The sequence below is a fragment of the Rhagoletis pomonella genome, unplaced genomic scaffold, assembly GCF_013731165.1.
Source record: "Rhagoletis pomonella isolate Grant_MI unplaced genomic scaffold, Rhpom_1.0 Rhpom_scaffold_00006, whole genome shotgun sequence".
In the NCBI taxonomy this organism is placed as follows: domain Eukaryota; kingdom Metazoa; phylum Arthropoda; class Insecta; order Diptera; family Tephritidae; genus Rhagoletis; species Rhagoletis pomonella.
The window spans coordinates 82,346,358-82,366,194 of record NW_023458560.1 but is presented as its reverse complement, the minus strand read 5'-3'; the positions used below and the strand labels follow the sequence as shown (position 1 = coordinate 82,366,194).

The following is a 19,837-nucleotide window of genomic DNA, read 5'->3' as shown; positions in this document are numbered from 1 at the left end:
TTTTATATCGAATACTGCTTATACTAAGCTAAACAAAATTTAAAGTACTTGTGAAAGTTGTATGTATATAATAGCAAATAGGTAATAGCAAAAATGTTGTTCAATATGCTCTAAGAAAAAATTTTTTGTTCAATATCTTAGGCTCGCCCAAGTCCATCAAATTTCCAGTGCTAAAAAAAATGTTTCTTAGCTTACTTCGATTCTGCGAAAAAGGTCCATATACCAAATTATTTAGGACTAATACTTTCGAAGATAATTGCAATTTTATTTATTTATTTATTAATTTTTATTTTTTGGGCACATTGAAAAATCTTTATCTTTCACACTGATATTTTTAAGAGCATAATGAACCATATTTTTGCTATTACAAATCAAAATTCTAAAAAAGCGGACTTTCGGCCCAGGCTAATGTATATGTGATTTAAAGGATTTAACAGTACACCGTTTTGCAAAATCAAAAAAAAAAAAAAATTTTTTAAAAAAGTGGTGGAAATAATTTAAAACTGTTCTATAAGTATGAAGTATGCGAGGGAATGTTATTAATAAAACAATTAAGTGAATGGGTATCACTTGATCAGTTTTCCTGCTTATTTAGGGCTAAGTGCATATCGTCACCTTGAAATGCAAAAAGTCATAACTAATAAAAAATTCAAAATTCACTTGATTTATATTTACGATGGATTTCATCGAATGCCAACTCCCCACATAATTTTATGAAAAAAATATTAAAATATTGGTCATGACTTTTTCCATTAAATTGACGATGTGGTTACGTCTTTTTGCATTTCAGGTGACGATACATACTGCCCGCAGTGGAATGAATACTTTCAGATAATGTATTATAGAATATTAAGTTTTGGTAGTAGTAGTAGTATCTCCTGTCATAAAATAATGGGAAAGTGGAGAATTTCGTTAGCTAGGGAACGCATTATCACCGATAGAAATATCAGCATGGAAATCCCACGCAGAATCACTCTTGCGAAGATGTGATTCTTTAGACTGAGTAGGCAATTCGGGAGTAAAGTCCTCTCTCGACGGAGAAAAACAACACCCTATAAGTCACTCATCATGCCCGAGCTGTTATATGGCGCAGAAGCTTAGACAATGATAACATGCGATGAGGCGGCTCTAGAGTATTCGAGAGAAAGACGGGGAGTACCGTAGATTATGGAACGATGAGTTGTATGAGCTTTACAACGAAATGCACATAGTGCAGCAAATGAAAATAGAGCGGCTCAGCTGGCTTGGCCATGTCGTTCGAATAGGAACTGATGTTCCAGGTCTGAAAGTATTCAACTCGCAATCCGCGAGAGAGACCCCAATGCAATGGAGAGACTAAGTGGAAAAGGACTTGGCTTCACGTGGCATTTCCAATTGGCGTCAGTTGGCACAGAGAGAAACAACTGGCGTACTTTGTCGAACTCGACCAAAATCGCTTAGGCGGTTACAGCTCCAAATAAGAAGAGGCAAATGATAAATTACAAAGTTGGGGGATCTTCTTTTTGGATGCGTCAGGAGGGACTAGGATCACATTCCTTATCAGATCGATTCTGGGAACGGTTCGATCAAAATATTACATTATCTTAGCTGTAACTTCGTCTGGAATTGCTGCTACATTGGAAGCATTGTTAATTCAACTCCTGAGCTGCCATTGGACATATAAATCATCGAAACTCCCACGTGCAATATTTCCAGAGCATCCCGTATGGAAAACGTATTACAAAAATTTTAACTCATTGTTTGGGTTGAGTCCACCATGGCACATACAAAATCGCTCGAGGTTCTTCATCGATTGTTGCGAGATTTGCGTGGAAACGTTCAACTATTCAGGAATGCATTGATATTGCTCGCAGGAGATTTTGGGCAAACATTGGTTGCGTTCCTATACTTTTCTGGATAAAACCCGTAAAACTGTCAAAAAGCAAAATTGCTCTCAAAGAAAGAGAGAAAAACCAAAAAGTACGGGAACGCTATTCGGGTAAAAAACTGGTAAAACTGTCAAATACACAGTGGGCACCATTTTTTGTTTACATAACAGTTTTTTATCATTTGGCGATCGTCTGAATTTTGCTCAAATATACCAGCAAATTAACAAAAAATACTTACAGAACTTGATATTTCTTCACTAGGATATATTTAATAAGCTGAAAGTGCAGATGCGCTGAACTCAACAAAAACTCTTCGTGGAAAATATTGCAACTTCTGACAAAGAGAGGGCCGATGTTACTCTCCCATTTTTCCACCAATTTACCAGAGAATCAAGTACGGGAACATTTTCTGGTAAAATCCTGTAAACTCTTGCAACTTCTTGCGAGTTAGGGAACGCAACTATTGTCTGTAGTTTCGCGACTAACACTAGCGGACGAGATAAATGCTTGCCTGAAATAGTCAACATTGCGACAAGACGAACATACATACACTGCAGCCGAGGTATTTTTGCGATAATTACTGGACATTGGGAACGGAAAGCTATCAGTCAATGAGAGATTAAGACGAATTTTATTTCTTGATAATTTTTTCAACTTAGAAATATAAAAAGGAGGACTGATCGAAAAAATGTTTTTTATTAAGAAAATTAATTATACGAACTGGCTTAGTGAATAAGCTATTCTTGCTACGAAGAACAAGGATGTCTTTCAACTAAATAATAGTGGTATTGACAGCAGTCGTTGCTTGAGCTGGTCTGCCCTTTCACCAGACTTCCAGGACTCAATAATGCTCAAGGTCAACCTTTGGAAAAGTATGGTTTCGATTTAGATGCGGATTACTTCTCAGATGTTTCGTGTACCCATGTCGGCAAACCAAATATCCTTGATATGATGTGTGCACACAATTACTTATTACAAAATCAAACTCATATGAAACGTATGCTTTGTTTCGTTATTAAATTGTAGCAGGAATATGCCACAGCAAAGCGTGGCAGGGTACAGCTAGTACAAAAATAAATTTGAACAGGAAATTGAAGGAATTTTGCCTACCTTTCGGCAGCGGGCGGATTTAAAATTGAATAAATATCGAAGAGCTGATTGCAGTTTACCAAATATATACCAGAAAAATTATCAAGCTTCCATAACGATAATTCGGTAACCGCTAACCTATAATAAATTAATTTTACACAAACAAAATATTTACATGGGAAAATTACCAAACACCGAGTTACCGAGTAGAGTACCAAGCTCGGTGTGAAGACCCCTACTGTTTCAATAACTGCCCCGAAGTGGAAAAATACTTACTTTTATCTATAGTTGCATTATATTTACATGGCCTTATTCATAAAAAAATAAAATAGTATTAAAAAGCTCCATAAAGTGGCATTTTCATAAAAATTTTCGATTTATAAAGCAGTAAAAGTATTCTTTATTTTTTATGAATTTGATTGATAGAATATCAAAACCTCGATACAACGAAAAATGGAAAAGTGTGGAAAAAATTCTTTGTAAGTATAGATTATTAATTTTTATAACGGGACTGTAACCGTCAATATATTCACAATTCATAATGTAGACGCTTTTCAGTCGAGACTTCGTTAACGGGACTATAACCGTCAACATATTCCGAAGGTTTTCATGCTCAACACTTCTTCGTTATATCTACTGGAAAATTTCTGAATGGAAAATTCAACGAGGTTTTTCAAGGGTCTCAGCAAAAATTGTATGCTGAGATTTTATCAAGATTCGTTGCATCGAGGTTTCACTGTGCAATCATTGAGCATACAAATAAATGTATGCACATGCCGAAAGTTTGAAATGGTTTCGCTTTAAAATTACTGCCCCAACCTATCATTTTGTTTTGTATGTATGTATTTGAATCCAAATTGTCAAACTGATTGGCATCACTGAAATGTGCAACAATTGGTCTCTCCTCTCTCTCACTCTGCTCTTATCAGAAAGCTACGAGTTTGAGACTCTGTTGGAGCACATTTCGAATTATTTCGAAATTCGTCTCACAGTTGTGGCGCGTGTGCTGTACTGAGAGCGAGTGTTATTCGTCGCGTTTGTTAAAGCTGGCGGAGCATTCCTTATCGCATCTAACGTGCGCTGAAGTTTTGTATACCTCTGATATCAAAGTGAATGAAAACGTGGAAGGAAACCTGGAAACCTGTGCGCTTTTAAAATGTTTTATACTCAATGATCGCCAAAAACATTAATATTTCGGTTTGTTTTTTAAGTTAAGAAGAAGGCGTGTTTTTGTTGTTTCATATGTTCCCCATATGTGTGCATATACACATGAATACATACATACATGAATGTACTATATGCGTGGGTACATATGCGTACAATATACATTCATATGTGTGTACATATGTGTGTGTGCGCATTAGCCTTAGTTAGTCATATTTGTTTGCTTATTTCCGTATCACAACGTTTGTTTTTTTTTCATTTGTCGGTTAACAAATTTGAGGCACGTGGAAAACTCTGCATTCGATTTTCGCATTTACAACTTCATACATGTATGCATGTATGTATGTATGTATGTTTATAAAATAATTTATTTAAGGTTGATACTGTATATAAAGGTTAAAAAGCATTCAGACTTAAAAATGAAATTTTTAAAATGAAAAGACGAGAAATATTCAAAAATGTAACTTATGGAGATCAGTCAGATTCAAAATGTATGCTTTCGAAACGGTCCATAAAAGATGAAGTGAATTGATTTGTCTCGATAAAAAAAAAATGTTGTCTTCGTTTCCCAATTAAGGCACATTTGTCGCCGTGAGGATGTTACTTTTTTGAGCGCCTGCGCCGCGTTCTTATCTCGACTTTTTTTTTTGCACTCCTCCTGTAACTCCTGTATTTTGTGCTCGAATGCATTTAACCTAATAACGGCGGCCGTCCTATCTTAATTAGAGATTAGAGATGCTTGCTGCCAGTCGGAAGGACTGAAAAAAAAGCATGTTTTCTGTTTTGTAAATCGGTCAACTCTGGGCACAGTTCAATTCTTTAGATGTAACACTTAAATTACTGATCAAATCTCTCTCAACATTAACTCCTATTAAAGAAATACATGAAGTTTAATTTGTACCATAACTATAATTCTATATTTTTTACCACTACATAGATCACAAATAGTATCATAAAAAAAAAATGTTTGTTAAATTAGGTGTAGAATTCTTTAAAATCAATATTTTTCGATTCGAAATCTCTGGTTCTCTTCAGGAGACTTTCAGTAACACTACCCAATTGTTCATTGAACCATTTTTTAATACTAAAGATTTTTTATTTATCCCCCCATTGCATTTTTCGGCATTTTCTGGGGGTTTTGGCGGACCTATAAAATGTAGTTGCTATGAAAAACTGGGTTAAATAATTAATTGGGTATTATTATTGGGAATCTCATGAAGAGAAACAGAGTTTTCTGAATAAAAAATATTGGGTTTCTAGAATTATATACCCATATAAAATACATGAAAAACTTTGAGCGCCTTGAACGACCTCCAAATATTTTTTGATTTCAAAACAAAATATAGGGGTATTTATATTTTATCGGTATAGAACAATCCTGTGGGTTGAGAGCATAATAATTCCGACTTTACTTCTTCACATGCATATTAAGACCACCCTAATGTACATTAGACCACGTCAAAAAAAAAATAAAAAATCAGCATTGCGACCGGAATAATGCCAAATTTCCACTTGGCATTATAATGATAAAAAATGTGTGCCATTTAAAAATGTTATGTTGAAACAGACATATGACTATTTTTATGAACGCAATGGTACGGGTATTTTTGAATGCTCAATATTGTCATTAAAAATTGTTATAATTTAATACCTAATGGAAATCAAGCATAAAACTAAAATTTTAGCATTTGATATAGTAATGATCAGGGAACGGATTCTTAGGACCTAAAAACCTATAAAAAAAGGCAAAATAAAACAGCGAAATAGGCAGAAAAGGGCACTAGAAATCGCAAAAAAGGCAAAAGAAGGCACTAAAAAAGACAAAAACCGAAAAATTATCAAAAAATAACTTCGAATTTTTAACTGTATAGTTGTAGTAACATTGAACCGCCGGATGCATTTTGAAGTTTTCTGGCAGCATTTTCATGTGATTTTTAATAAGGACTTTTTCCTCGCCCTTAACAATTTTGTCCACACCCCGTATTGTTGTCAAGCCTACATTAGCTGAGAAAACGGCTTTGAAAATTTCCAGCACCAATTTGGCAATAGGTCCCTGCGCTACTAATAAGCCGCTTCTCAATAGTGGCATTCACCGAATTGGGCAAGTGGCCTGGCACTCTGGCAAAAGAGCAGATGAGCTCAGGCAACGATTGTTGACAACAGTCAACAGAACTTCTTTCTGTGTGCGCGGTTGTTGTTGTTGTTGTTGTTGTTGTTGTTGTAGCAGCATACAAATTCCCCAAAGAGTTTTTCGGGTGTGTTGCTGGAGTGACAGTCCTTGGCCAAATATAAATCTGGGTCGCTCCGGTTCAGTGATGCCAGACATTCTCTGTTAAATATCCCACGGAAATGGGGAAAAAATCCCTCAATTACCCACATCTTGAAAATTTATCCCACAAAATTCCCAACGAATTTAAACATATACAAGTTTCAGTAGTAAAGAAGTAAAATTCATATAAAATAAAAATAATAGTTTGGCTCTTACACATATGTGCTTTTCCTCCAATTTGTGGCGGTCCCCTTGATGTTGTCTCACAAAGGGGAGGGACCTACAGTTTTACACCGACTCCGAATGGCGAGTGTATTTTTATGAGAAGCTGTTTTTCATGGCAGGAATACACTCCGAGGTTTGCCATTGCCTGCCGAGGGCCGACCGCTGTTAAGAAAAAACCCCTTTTCTGCATTTTTTCACTCATTCATTTTTTCACTTTCATTTTTTTGCTCCCTCACTAAGGGCCTAAAAGAATTTTTTGGTGACTTTAAAATTGAAGCACATTCATGTGCTTTTTAACATTTCATCAGATAATTTGTTCCGCTTTTTACATGAAACATCAGTTACAACTGAAAAGATTCTTTCTTACTCAGCGCTTGAAATTGGTTAACGTAAGAAATTTTTCGAAATTGTCCTTATACTTTTTAACAATTATATACCATTTCACTCCACATCACATCTTCAGAACGATTAATTACGTAAGAATGTCGAATATTCTTGAATTTTGATCAATTATGCAACAATAACTGCGTCAAAAGAAAATCCCTTATTTATATAAAATGTCCCTTTTTTCCCTTTTAATAATTTTTGATGCAAAATATCCCTCAAATAGGGAAATTACCCACAATCTGGCATCACTGTTCCGGTTACGTAGACCCGACTGCGTGGGAACAGTATTTTTGATCAGAACTTCTTTCTGTGTGAGCGGTCCTCGGGCGCGCTTCAAAAAAATAACCCTCATAAGTCCAACTCAAACTACACAGTTCACAATATTGTTGCGTCCAACTTGATTTCGCGTTAGACGGATGTATTGGATCTATGTAGATAGAACTAGTTTCGCCGAGGAAAAACTAGTTTGTGCTAAGATCGGGTTTGGCCGGTAACATATGTATACATCCGAACGAGGGGTGTAGTCCCCGTCACGTACCTGAAATTTGTTTCACTTTTGCGCCGAGTCACGAAAGGCAGTTTGTTAAATGTCCAGATCTAAAACTATTCAGCTATAGAACCAAATTCATCAGCTGATTATGATGTCTTTGGGTTAGTCATTTTTTAGTTAATGCATTTTTCACAACTCTGATACATACATATAATATTTGCTGCTTTAAAACACAGTTAATTTTCTTTTTCCGTCTTAACTTAAGTGAAAATAATTATCCATTTATATATGAGTTATTAGGTAATATTTGATAAAAGAAAGAATACGAGGTAAAAAATCAGTACTGCGCTTTCCAAATAAGTTCGTCTGGCATCCCTTTGCCTAAGGGGTTTGTTTAATACTGCTAACGCTTTCAATTGTCAATAGAGTTCTTTCCAATTTTATTTCGTGACCCATAAGTACTTAAATGTTAGTTGCCACCTCCAACATTTGTGCATTCGAATTGTATGAATTTATGCTTTGCGTAAATGTGTTTTGGTCTTGGACTTGGAAGTTGGTTTGTTTAATGGTTGATTGCATGTCCGGTATGAGATGGTCAATGACGTACTGACATACATATGTACATATAGTGCGGCATTGGCCGTTGTTTGTTGTATGTTTACGGCTTCGGACAACTATCAACTTGTTACCAGCTACCAGTCAACAATTTGTAAGCCACTCAGCCGGTCGGACTGACGGTATGTATGTACATATTTCCATTAAAGTTGCCATATTTTGTACGTAAACCCTCAAAATATATATACATACATATATGAAGCTATCTGACAGACTACTTCAAATGATATTTTAAGCCGGTCGGAGAAGATTTAAATAAAGGTTGCGACTAGACCCGGAAGATCGAAAAACCCTAAAATATCTCGGCATTTTATTGTTTTTAGATCATTTTGTAAAAAACTTCGAACAAAATGCAACATTTTATTGATCGAGATTATTATATTGTGAAAGATATAGTTAAATATACATATATACATACATATAGAAAGGCCCTATCTCACATCGTCGCTGCAATGCAAAAAGCCGGCTATGTACAGGTGAATATATTGAACAGGAACTTTTTATTTGTTAGCTACCACCCTAACATTTTGAAGATTATTTTAACAAAAATCACCTTACTTAATAGTATTTAATGGTGTAAATCGATACCTGAGTGGAAGATCGACCTATCTCGGCAGCCAGTTCGAAAACGTCCTATCTCAGAACAGAAAGCTAAAAAAATAATTTGCTTGAAGAACGCCCTATCTCAGCACATTTTCAATGTATTTTCAGCTGAGTTAAGTTAAATTTTATTTTTTAAAGAATGTGTTAATCAGCCTCTGTGAATCCTAAACTTCAAATAATAAAAGTTAATAATATAGAAACTGAAAATAAATATGTAAAACACCATTCCATAGCAAAACGATATGTTTAGTGATGAATGGTATGTACACTGAGAAAAAGGATTAGTTTCGACAACTAAAGATATTTAGTTCCCGAATTTTGACAATATTTGGGAACTGTTACCAAGGATTGGGAACTATTACCATCGATTCGTTATTATAACTAAATATATAAAAGCTTCTAATATTCATCTAGGTTGTAACAAATCGTTAATTTAGTTGAAGGGTTTGGTTAATACTAATAAATATTTCTTTGAAGCATATTTCTACAAATTCCATTCAACTTAACGTAAGGTTCATAAAAGGATGTTATTAAGCTCTGCTAATGCAGATAAGCTTTCTTTCAACACGTGGTTTAGTCATAGTTACCAAATCTTAGTTGAGGCAACCACGATTTGGTTTGAGAGTGGAACATATTCATGCTTGTGAGCCACCCCTAAAGAATGCTGAGCGCTCTCTGAGCACATACGAAGAGCGCCAGCTGAGCAATGCACACAGTCCCACTTATTGAATCGTTTGAATGCGCTAGTATGCCGACCATTGCATTGTGCGTGGAAATCATTGCTCCGCTACCGCTGTTCGTATATGGGTGAAACACGCATGTGGTCCCAGAGCGCTCAGTAAGCTATGGCATGTCGATCGCTGCGCCATGTGTGCTATGACATGCCCATACTTGTTTGTCACAGTTCCAGTTTTGCTATCATCGCGGGTTGTTTCGGTGCGCGCATAGTTTAAAGTTTAATTAAAAATATAAAGTTTGATGCCAACCGGGGTTTTTCAGTGGATATGTAATTCATGTGAATTATAATTTGAAAGTGTCTATTTAGCTAAGGAAAAAGCAAAGCAGTATACTTCCAGCAGATATTGACCTGGGTTTTCGCACGACTGTTCCTGTTTCATCGTTGTTTTTTAGGAAATTCTTACCACCATATACATATGTATTATTTACTTTAGTAACTAACTTATGTAAATATGTACGTATTTTTATGCTTAATATATGCAAATAAAAGAAGAAAGTAAACACAACAAACATCGAGTAAATTTTTATTTGTGTCAAACTGAAACTTTTTCCCCAATAATAAACGGTTAGCTGATTCAAGTCTACGGCAAGTTCACAAGATTAATTGAAAACTTGTATCAACCAAAGCATTGTTTATATTTGCTCAACAATGATTTTATTCAACTAACAATATTGTCCAATCAAGGTAGTCGTTTTGTAATTATTAGCAAATATACATTTGTCCCAACTAGAAGTCTTAAGTAAATTGCAGACTTTCGTGAACTATATATTTATTTCGCCATATCCAACTATGCCACTTGATCACTATAACCAAATCTTGGTTATTATAAATAAACCTTTTTCTGGGTGTACATACTTATATAACAGAAATAATGCATTGGAAAAAAATTACAAGAAACTAATCTCGTATAAGAAGAGTAAATTTAATCATAAAATATTTTTTTGTTGTTTTTCCTAAGAATAGATTTCTTGACTTGGTTATTGTTGCCCCTGCATTCGAAGATAACACTGTCCAACAAAATTTTGTTGTTATGACCGTAAAGTTACTCTGGATTGGCTCGAGTTTTCGAGCAACTTAGGTTTAAAGTGCCGCCTTTTTGGTCATTTTTTAACCTGTCTGTATGGGAGGATATGAAAGCTTAAGCATTGCCCTTTAATACTGAAAAATCAAAAAATTATGGTCCGGACACTGTAAGCAAATGGGAAGAGATTTTTATACAAGCGGGCACGATTTCGTTTTTAATCTTTTTTGCTTGTTTTTGATCACTTGTGTTAAATAATGAATGTTCACCAATTTTATGTTGACGGCGTTTTTCGCCATTTCTTTCATGTAACTTATTATTATATCTAATCAACTATAAGTTTTCAAGGTCTCTGATTACGGATGGTCTAAAATTTCAAAATAAGTGGCCTAATATGACAAACAAATTTATAAAAATTCATTCATGAATTCCAGCAAATTTGTTGCCTTGTGGTATTTTTGGTGGCTGATTACAAATTTGAAGTCTTTTAAGTATAAAAAAAATAGATGCAATAACGTTTTTTCACTTCTATAAAATTGCGTTTTTTTCTTGAATCTTGATCAGTCTGTTGCTTACTCTTGGCATTACCCAGAACTAACGACGTGGACGTGATAAGCTACTACATAGATAATTATAATTTTTTGTTTTTTTTTTAGTTTTTTATTTTGTATTTTTTTTTTTGTTTTTTTTTCTTTTTTTTATACATATTTAAGTTTTCTTTTACTGTATAAGGCTCTAATGAGTCACAAAGGAGAGATCTTTCTAGAAATCTCTGATATTCTTTGCATGGATTCTTATGGAGCATACCGCTCTAAGCTGCAGCGGAAATTTTGTTCAACTAGGCAAAAATATTGCGCCGAATGGTGTCGCGCAGTTCCGCTGTCGCATAGTGCGGTATACCTACGGCGACCATTTGTCCCGATTTTAAGAAAATTGTCCCGCTGAATATTTTTTAAAAGGTGGGACGTATAAGATTTTTCATATTTGTACCGATTAAGTCCCGATTTTCAGTGTTTTCTTTGTTGATTTAATAAGAGTCCCCCTGTACTCTAGCCCAAAAATAATTTTTCGTACAAACGTGGCAGCACTGTCGTTATCACAAAGAACATATGTAAATTATAAGTGAGCCACAAACAGCCAGCATCTTTATTTTCTATGATCTTTGGTTATGTTTTATTCTGTCAAACTCTCGTACTCTCGCTATATTGCAGTCTATCATTCTTCTCTAGATTTTTTAAAAAGGAAAGGTGGTACCCCAGAGGCGGTCCTATACTAATTTGGATTAGGTCCGATCATTGGATCATTAAGAAATTAACGGTTATCTTCAATTTTTATATTAGAATTGAAGTCAATTTGTTTTTTTGCTTAAAAATCACTTGTATAATTATTTGTTCAGTTTTTTTTTTTTTTTTTTATGAAACGATTCTAACTTGAATTTAGTGAAATTATAAAAAATACTAATTGCTTCAAAAAAAAAAAAATCATTGGGGTTATTTAATGTTTATTATTTTTTATGAAAGCATAGCTCATTATCCGACAAAGATCATATATGTCAAAGTTTCAAAGTTAGCAAAATTCGACAAATTTTTATCAAAATTTTGAGTTCTTAAATTTGATTTCTCAGAAACATTCTACTTCAATTTTGCACTTTTTATACCCGAGCGCACTTGTGCACAGGGGTACATTAACTTTGTTCGCATAACGGTTGCTTGTAACAGCCAAAACGAATCGAGATAGATATAAACAAATGTATACATAAATGATCAAAATGAAAAGAGAAATCGATTAAGCCATGTCTGTCTGTCCGTCCGTCTGTCCGTCTGTCCGTCCGTCCGTGTACACGATCACTGGACAAAAATTTAGATATCTCAACGAAATTTGGTATGTAGGCTGCCCTTTATCCAAGGTAGGTTGGTATTGAAAATGAGCGAAATCGGACTATAACCACGCCAACTTCCCATATAACGGTATTTTCGAAAAAAAACTACGATATTTCAGTAAATATTTGATCCAAATTGTTGAAAATTAGTATTGAAGTAGAATTCTAGCACAAAATTATATTATTATGAAATTTTTGGAAAAAGGGCGTGATCCCGCCCACTTATGATGAAATACCATATTATAGTAACCGCTTTACCAATCCTTACCAAACTCGGTACGAGCCTTGGGTAGGGTCTAACTAAGAAATCTGTTGAAAAGCTTTGAAATCGGGCAATAACTACGACCACCTGCCATACAATATAATATGGCATAGGTGTATCTCGGTAACCACTTAATCGATTTGTACCTAACTAGGTTCCATTATATCATTAAGTCTAACTCTGCATATTATCGAAAACGTTTGAAATCAGGTAAACATCCTTGCTTATCATGCAATAGTAGTTCAGAGAAAATTGAAACGACGATATTTGATTTTTGCGCCGGCTATATAAAGTTCGGTTTCGCCCGAACTTTTACTTCTTTACTTGTTTATACACCAATTTAATAATAGCCGAACTCTGGAAAGGCTTTTTTTCAGTAGAATGTTTAGAGAAACAAAATAAAAATATACAGGATATAGAACATTTAGCTTAACAAAGCTAAATCTTTTAATAAAATTTTAGTTTTTCTTATAAATTAGATATGAAAGATGGTATCGATATAACGATAGTGTTCGTCAATACTATCGGCAAATATCGATAGTCGCTACTATCGATAGTTTTCCACCTCTATACGCCATTCGTTTTACACAATTAGCCACACTAATTGATGTTTTATGTAATGTTTTGATGTCGGATGAAGCGCTTTTCCAAGCAAAACTGCAAATCCAAGGGCAACACAGCAGCACCAGTTACAGCCATCCCGATGCACTGTTTGGTGTGGTGTTATGGCCGAAAAAGTTATCGGCCCATATTTCTTCGAGAATGAGAATGAAACGCCAGAAACGATTTCTGGGCCTTCTTACAGAACAATGATTGACAACTTTTTGCATCCTAATTTGTGGTTCCAGCAAGATGGAGCGGAGCGACTATGGCAAACTATGGTAGGCAGACTATGGGTAGGTCTCTTATTTGGCCCATCCTGTACATGCCGCCAATTTCATTTGAGTAATACGTTTTGCAGCGTTTTCTGGTTGTTTTTACCTCGTCGATCCCTACATAAATATGTATACATATACATATATACACGTACATGCATAAATAGGTATTTGCATTTTTATTGAATTGCTTTGATCCGTGGTGTTTATTTATTATTGCAACTTATTTTTTTTTTTAGTACCCGGTCTCTATTCACCATCTTCATATATGCTATTTTGATGGACAAATTTAACATCTCGACGTTGCGCATGCGTACGTATCCTTTAACGCTTTAACGCTTTAACGCTCGCAGTCGCAGTCGCACTTGCACTGTTATTATGCAAATATGAAGTTGTAAAATTTTATATGCGCACACCATTTAAGTAAGAACACCTAAACGTTTTTGTATTGTTTTTCCAGTCGAAATAGTACTTTTGTGACTACATATTTATGCACAGCATAAATTACAAAGTTTATGCATTGCAATCAGCTTTTTTTATGTATGTCCAACGACGCTTTTATGTTATCTACATACGCATTTGCGGTTACAAATTTTAACGTGCGATATAATGACTTTATTTGATTTCGCAGCTGAGAAATTACAGACAAACATTTAAAGGCTGATTTTCACTATGTCAAATTCAGTGGCATTTGTTGTCAAATAAGTGAAAACACATTGTCAAATGGGATTAAAAAGCGGTTTATCGACTAATTTGGATCCGGATAGTAAGGCCTTTAGTCGTGTACATGCGCTGCTAAATCGGCTATATGTCCGTTTTTGGCCTATAATATCATCGGTCAAGGTATGGATAAAGGAGAGAAAATTGTGTCAAAATATGTCGCCAAATTTTGGCGTCAAAATATGACATAGTGAAAACCAGATGTATCTAAATATGTTGCAATACGACTCAGTTACACAAATCTTTTTTTTCTCCCAATTGATGCTAAAATCGACGCGATGCCATTTGGGTCGCGCCCTACAAAGCTTTGTTTTTTACACTTTACAGCCTAAAAGAGTTTACCACTGATAGGTACTTTACAAGGATTCGAAGAGTGAATTTGCCAACTTCAAATTCGTTCCACCAAAATACAAGTTCATAAATTGTTTCGGTAACGAAGTTTGGTAACGAAGTTAACTGTATGGAAGATCCCCCTTTCGGTCATAATCGCACATACATTCATACAAACAAATTCATATGTTGAAAACCGTAGGGCACCCATATAATGTACGTTTTCGCTTACATACAGTGCTTATTCAATAGCCGCAACCCTCGAGCCTCTAAGTATAAGTGCAATTGAGTAGTCCTCTTGCAAACAGCGTTGTGTGATTTTATAATAGAAAGCCATAAATTTGAAAAAACCACTACGACAACAAGTAACATTTAAATTGAATCGTTTTTATTATTACCTGCAAATTTGGATAAATAGGAGCCTTATAAAATTATAACATAACATGCCGTGACATAAGATAACATTAACAGTCTACACGACCTAAAGCAGTTTTCTAGGTTCATCAAAAGATGGATACTTTTGAAAGTTTATAAATAAGTATGATCGCGACTTTTGGAAGAAGAGTTAACAATTTATGTAATTTTTTCAGAACATAAAAAGATTTTGCACTGTGTTGTTAGTGGACATGAAACTACTTTAAATACTGGTACGTAATCCACCAAAAACTAATAATCGAAAAAATTTTACATAGCGCGCTTTGCAAGTGGACTAGTCAATTATTTAAAGGAACATATATCTCAATAAGCGAAACTTTATTACGTAAATGTGCACTTTTGTATTTCATTAGATTTTTCCTGGGAAATAGCAAATTTTAAAGCAGCGTGAATAGCCTAAAAAGCAAGTATAATGCAATCATAATTTTTGCGCATTAGGGTGCACCACTATCCATAAGAAAAAATATTAGTACTGTTTTACTATCGGCCAAATTATTTCAGAGAAATATTGAGATTTACGTGGGCTGGACCGATTTGCAAAACCTCCAAAAATCTAGTTTTTGTAAGTAAAACTGCGTTTACAACACATTTTTTCTTCATAATAATGTTTACAAATTTTAAAGTACAAAACCGCGTAACTGACATTTTTTGCCAAAAATTGGATTTGCTCACACAAGCTCTGAGCTCAAGCCTTATCCATTTGTCCTGAAATATACTAGCCAGAAATGCGATTGCTTTAAAAAAGGGAGTCATTTTGAAATAGAAAATAATTTATGCAACCTCACATACGCGGCTTTGCACTTTAAACGATGATATGTATCATCTATGAAAGCAAAAGCTTGCAAGTTAGTTAAAAATCAAGAAAAGCAGTGCAATGCAAGCAACTCTAATAAGACTTTTTCTGTGAACCCGTTGATGAACTGATTTTCTCAGCACACCAAATACATACACAACTCTAGCTAAAGGTGCCTAGACCATTTTGTTTTCAAAAGTTAGTTTTTGATGCAGAATGGCAAGTAATACGAAACTACATCGATTTTTCGTATTTTCTGAAGAATTTCAAGAAATGGACTTGGCACCCTTTCACCCTTAGATGACGATAGGTCTAGTAAATTTTTTATTTTGGCTCTAAGATTAATTATGCCAAGCGAAAGCGATGATGATGAAATTGAAGCCTGGGCACTTCAAATAATTCAGACACCTAAAGGCAGAATCCTTTAACAGCTCTACGAGTATCCAGTGGCCTTATGAAAATTAATCTCTTTTAAAATTTACATATGTATGTATGTGCATATGTATGTACACTTGTGGTCAGCCGATTAAGTTAAGTGACATTATGGCAAGTTTTGCCTATTTTTCTTTGTTTATTTAATTTTTTTTTATAAAAGTGTAGGTTTTACTTAACCAGCGCCACATAAATCCTCATTTAAAACTTCGTACAAAAATTATGAAAATTCAACAAAATTTAAGATTTGCACCCAAAATGTTTTATTTAGAATTTTTAGAAAATCTAGAATTTTACCAAACATGTTAAACTTTTTATTGCTAATTTTTAGAATAATTTGAGGTATGCAGTTTTATAGCTCATTCAATTTTAGTTCGTTAATCGCGTTGATTTTTAATAATTTTATTTTTTTTTCTGACGGTGCTAGGCATTTTCTTCCATATAAAACTAATTTTCGAGCATACTTTATATGGAAGAAAATGCAAAATTTCATGGATTTGATCTCGGTAAAGCGTGGCTGCCGAATCCGTACTGTATAAATTTAGATACTTTTGTACATACATACGAATGTACTCAATAAATAGTTGCACAACATCCACACCTAAAAGAAACGCGCTAACTAAACCCTGCCAAGCATTAAGTCCGGACACGCAAATATGAAAAGGTCACTGCGCATGAACCTCTCTCTCTACATATTCATTCTTCGCTGCACTTACATACCTAAATAAGCTTAAGCGAGATAATGGTTTCACCTCACGACTGCGATTTTTCAAGCCGCTGAAAGTTTCTCGCTTGCTATTCTTAATTGCTAACAAATTTATAGAGCGATGCACATTAATTTCAAGTTAATAACAAAATTAAAGAACAGAAAAACAAATTATAGGAAGCATAAGCAAACAACAACCAACGCTTGTTTTATTGAATGCCATGCATGAGTTCCATACATTACACAGCTTAATCGGGGTACAACAAATATGTACTTGTTTTCGCATCCTAAGTATGCTTCCCGGTACTTAGAAACATTTTAGCATCATTGTCTACATACATACATACATATATATGATTAGATACGTGTATGTATTAGGGCGGGTCGAAAATCTAATTTTACTCAAATCCCTTGGTAATAGTGAAAATATATTGTTTCATGAAGTCAACAACAAGCCTGCAAAATATTTGTATTTTATTTTAATTGTAAGAGTCCGCGCATCGACCGCCAAGTGACCCACAGCACACTAGTCGATTAGGACTAATTCTTGTTCTTGTTGTAGTCGTATGTTATCGATATTTTTATCGATTGTATTTTCGATATTTTTATCGATTTTGTTATCGATATTTTTATCGATTTTGTTATCGATGTTTATCGATTTTTTTTATCGATTTTGTTATCGATTTCGTTATAGATTTTTGTATCGATATTTATCGATTTTGTTAGCGATATTTATCGATTTTGTTATGGATATTTTCATCGATTTTGTTACCGATTTTGTTATGGATAATTTTATCGATATTTCTATCGGGTTTCTAATAGATTTTGCTACCAATATTATTATCGATATTTTTATGAATGAAAGAAAATTTGCTGTTAGTCAGCTCAGTGCACGGACTTTACCACTGTGGATATTGATAGATGATATACCACACGTTTAGCTATATTTTACCATTTTATGTATACCATTTATACCACCAAAAGCTAAAAATCTACCAATATTTTCTAGAAGGAAAGCAAAGAGATTTAAGTGAAGCAGTTTATACGACCACGCATGCCGTGATTCGTGGCGTGAAAAGCATTTTTTGTTGTTTTATAAAAAAAATATACAATTTATCCCCAGGGAGAATTCATATAAGGTGATAGCAGGATTACAAAAACAAAAATTACACCAAAAAATTTTACGCGCAATGACAGTATGCCATATTAGTAGAAACTATCAAATATAAGGGGTATTCTCGAAGCCTTGAACATTGCACGAAATGCAAAAATACTACGCATTCCAAATTTGCAAGAGAACGAGATCGCCCCATTGCAAAGTTGAAGCAGTTGGCAGCAAACGTATGCGTTAAATACAACAACAAGATACAGACAAAAAATTAAGTGAGCAAAATGAGAGGAATGAGAGAAATATTTAGCAGTTCAAACAACAAACCAGCTAGCACAAGGTCGCATTTATCTTGCTACGCTTTCTTGCAAAATATATTTGTGGATGGGTTTAAACGTTGCATATTATGCAATCCGTGCAACGAGCAATGGCTTTGCGAATTTCAAGAATACCCCTATTGTTTCTTTAGAAAAAATGCCTTGTTTTTCATACAAAATTATATAGCGATATATATACGAGGTTTACGTGGTTACGGGGCATTTACGCGTTTAGATGAAAACTACTAATATTTTAGTAAATTGAATGGGTACATCCCCATACATGAGTACACAGGCATGTACTTACTTATGTATGTACATATGTATATGCGTGATCGACTAGTTGTATACGAATATATTTGTAAATGAAATGATAAAAAGTCTAATTTAAAATCGCTATGATGTACTGAAGCGATGAAACGTAAACCAACCGCAAGTAATAAACGGTACACTGCACCTTAATTGAAATTCCTAACGGCGACCACTAGGCAACTTTTTGCAGCAAATGTGAATGTATGTATGTATACAAGCTAGAGATGCCAGATCGAAAATAAAATGATCGATTTTTTAATCGTTTCGAATCGAGTTGATGTGTGAAGAAATCGTAAAAGGACATTCCTGCAAGATCGATTCGTATTCCGCGTGTCAAAACTTGGCTACGATCAGCAATGTAATGCATTCACTCAACATTCTTCGCAAACTGGTTGAGCAAATAGGAGATGAACTTACAGAAAACGTTTTGAAGAGATTTTCTGAGGATACCAGAAAACTTATACTTGCTTTAATCTATAAATTTCTATTTATATATACAAAAAAAAAAACAAAAAAAATTAATTGAAAATAATTTTTCCGCCTGTATAAACTTAGTACGGGCCTTTTAAGTAAACGATCAAGAAATAAATTTCTATTATTTCGTGTGTGTGTGAATAGTAGTGTCTAAGTAGTTTTGACATCTGATATTTTACAGCCTGCTGTCTTACTTTTTCCTTACAAAGTAATCGAACGGGCATATATTTCTGTTGAAAATAACGGTGTCCTGTACTCTTTACAAACAAACTTTAGCAAACCATTGTGGAAAGCGTAGCAAATTTCTTAAGAACTTTAGCTAAAATTTTTCTTGACCATTTCTTGGGTTTTTTTTTATTAGTCGAACTAAAGAAACATTTACAAATAATAACATAAAAACAGATTTGGTTTTTATTAACCCTTACCTTCAATTGCATTTCTGCTTGGCTACACAAATTTAAAACCAATGGTTGGTCTCTACGGGAAAGCATTGGTGTTATTAAAGAGATTAAAAATATTTATCTCACATGGAGAGTAACGAATATTAAAAAAAAAAAAAAAATAAAACGGCCAGCAGAGATCTCTATTATTTGAGAATATCAAGCAACACCTAATCCTTGAAATAAACTGAATAAAAAAAAACCAAAACATCAAACTGTACTTAATTTTTGTTATTTTGCGAGCATATTTGCAAGCATAGCATATTTACCAGTGTTTAGTGTTT

At 34.3% G+C, this 19,837-nt stretch overlaps 1 protein-coding gene across 3 annotated transcripts in view; it reads left to right on the top strand.

Moving 5' to 3' along the window:
* The window catches only part of LOC118741483 (putative GPI-anchored protein pfl2), a 135,050-nt gene that overhangs the window by 73,759 nt on the left and 41,454 nt on the right, over positions 1-19,837 (top strand). Inside the window, exon 1 of one of the 3 annotated variants that reach the window (XM_036473481.1) lies at positions 4,056-4,154. The exons of the other annotated variants lie outside the window; for them this stretch is intronic. The gene's annotated coding sequence lies outside the window, so the exon portion shown is untranslated. Of the gene's footprint in view, positions 1-4,055; positions 4,155-19,837 lie in introns of those variants that run through there. 3 annotated transcript variants of the gene reach the window in all.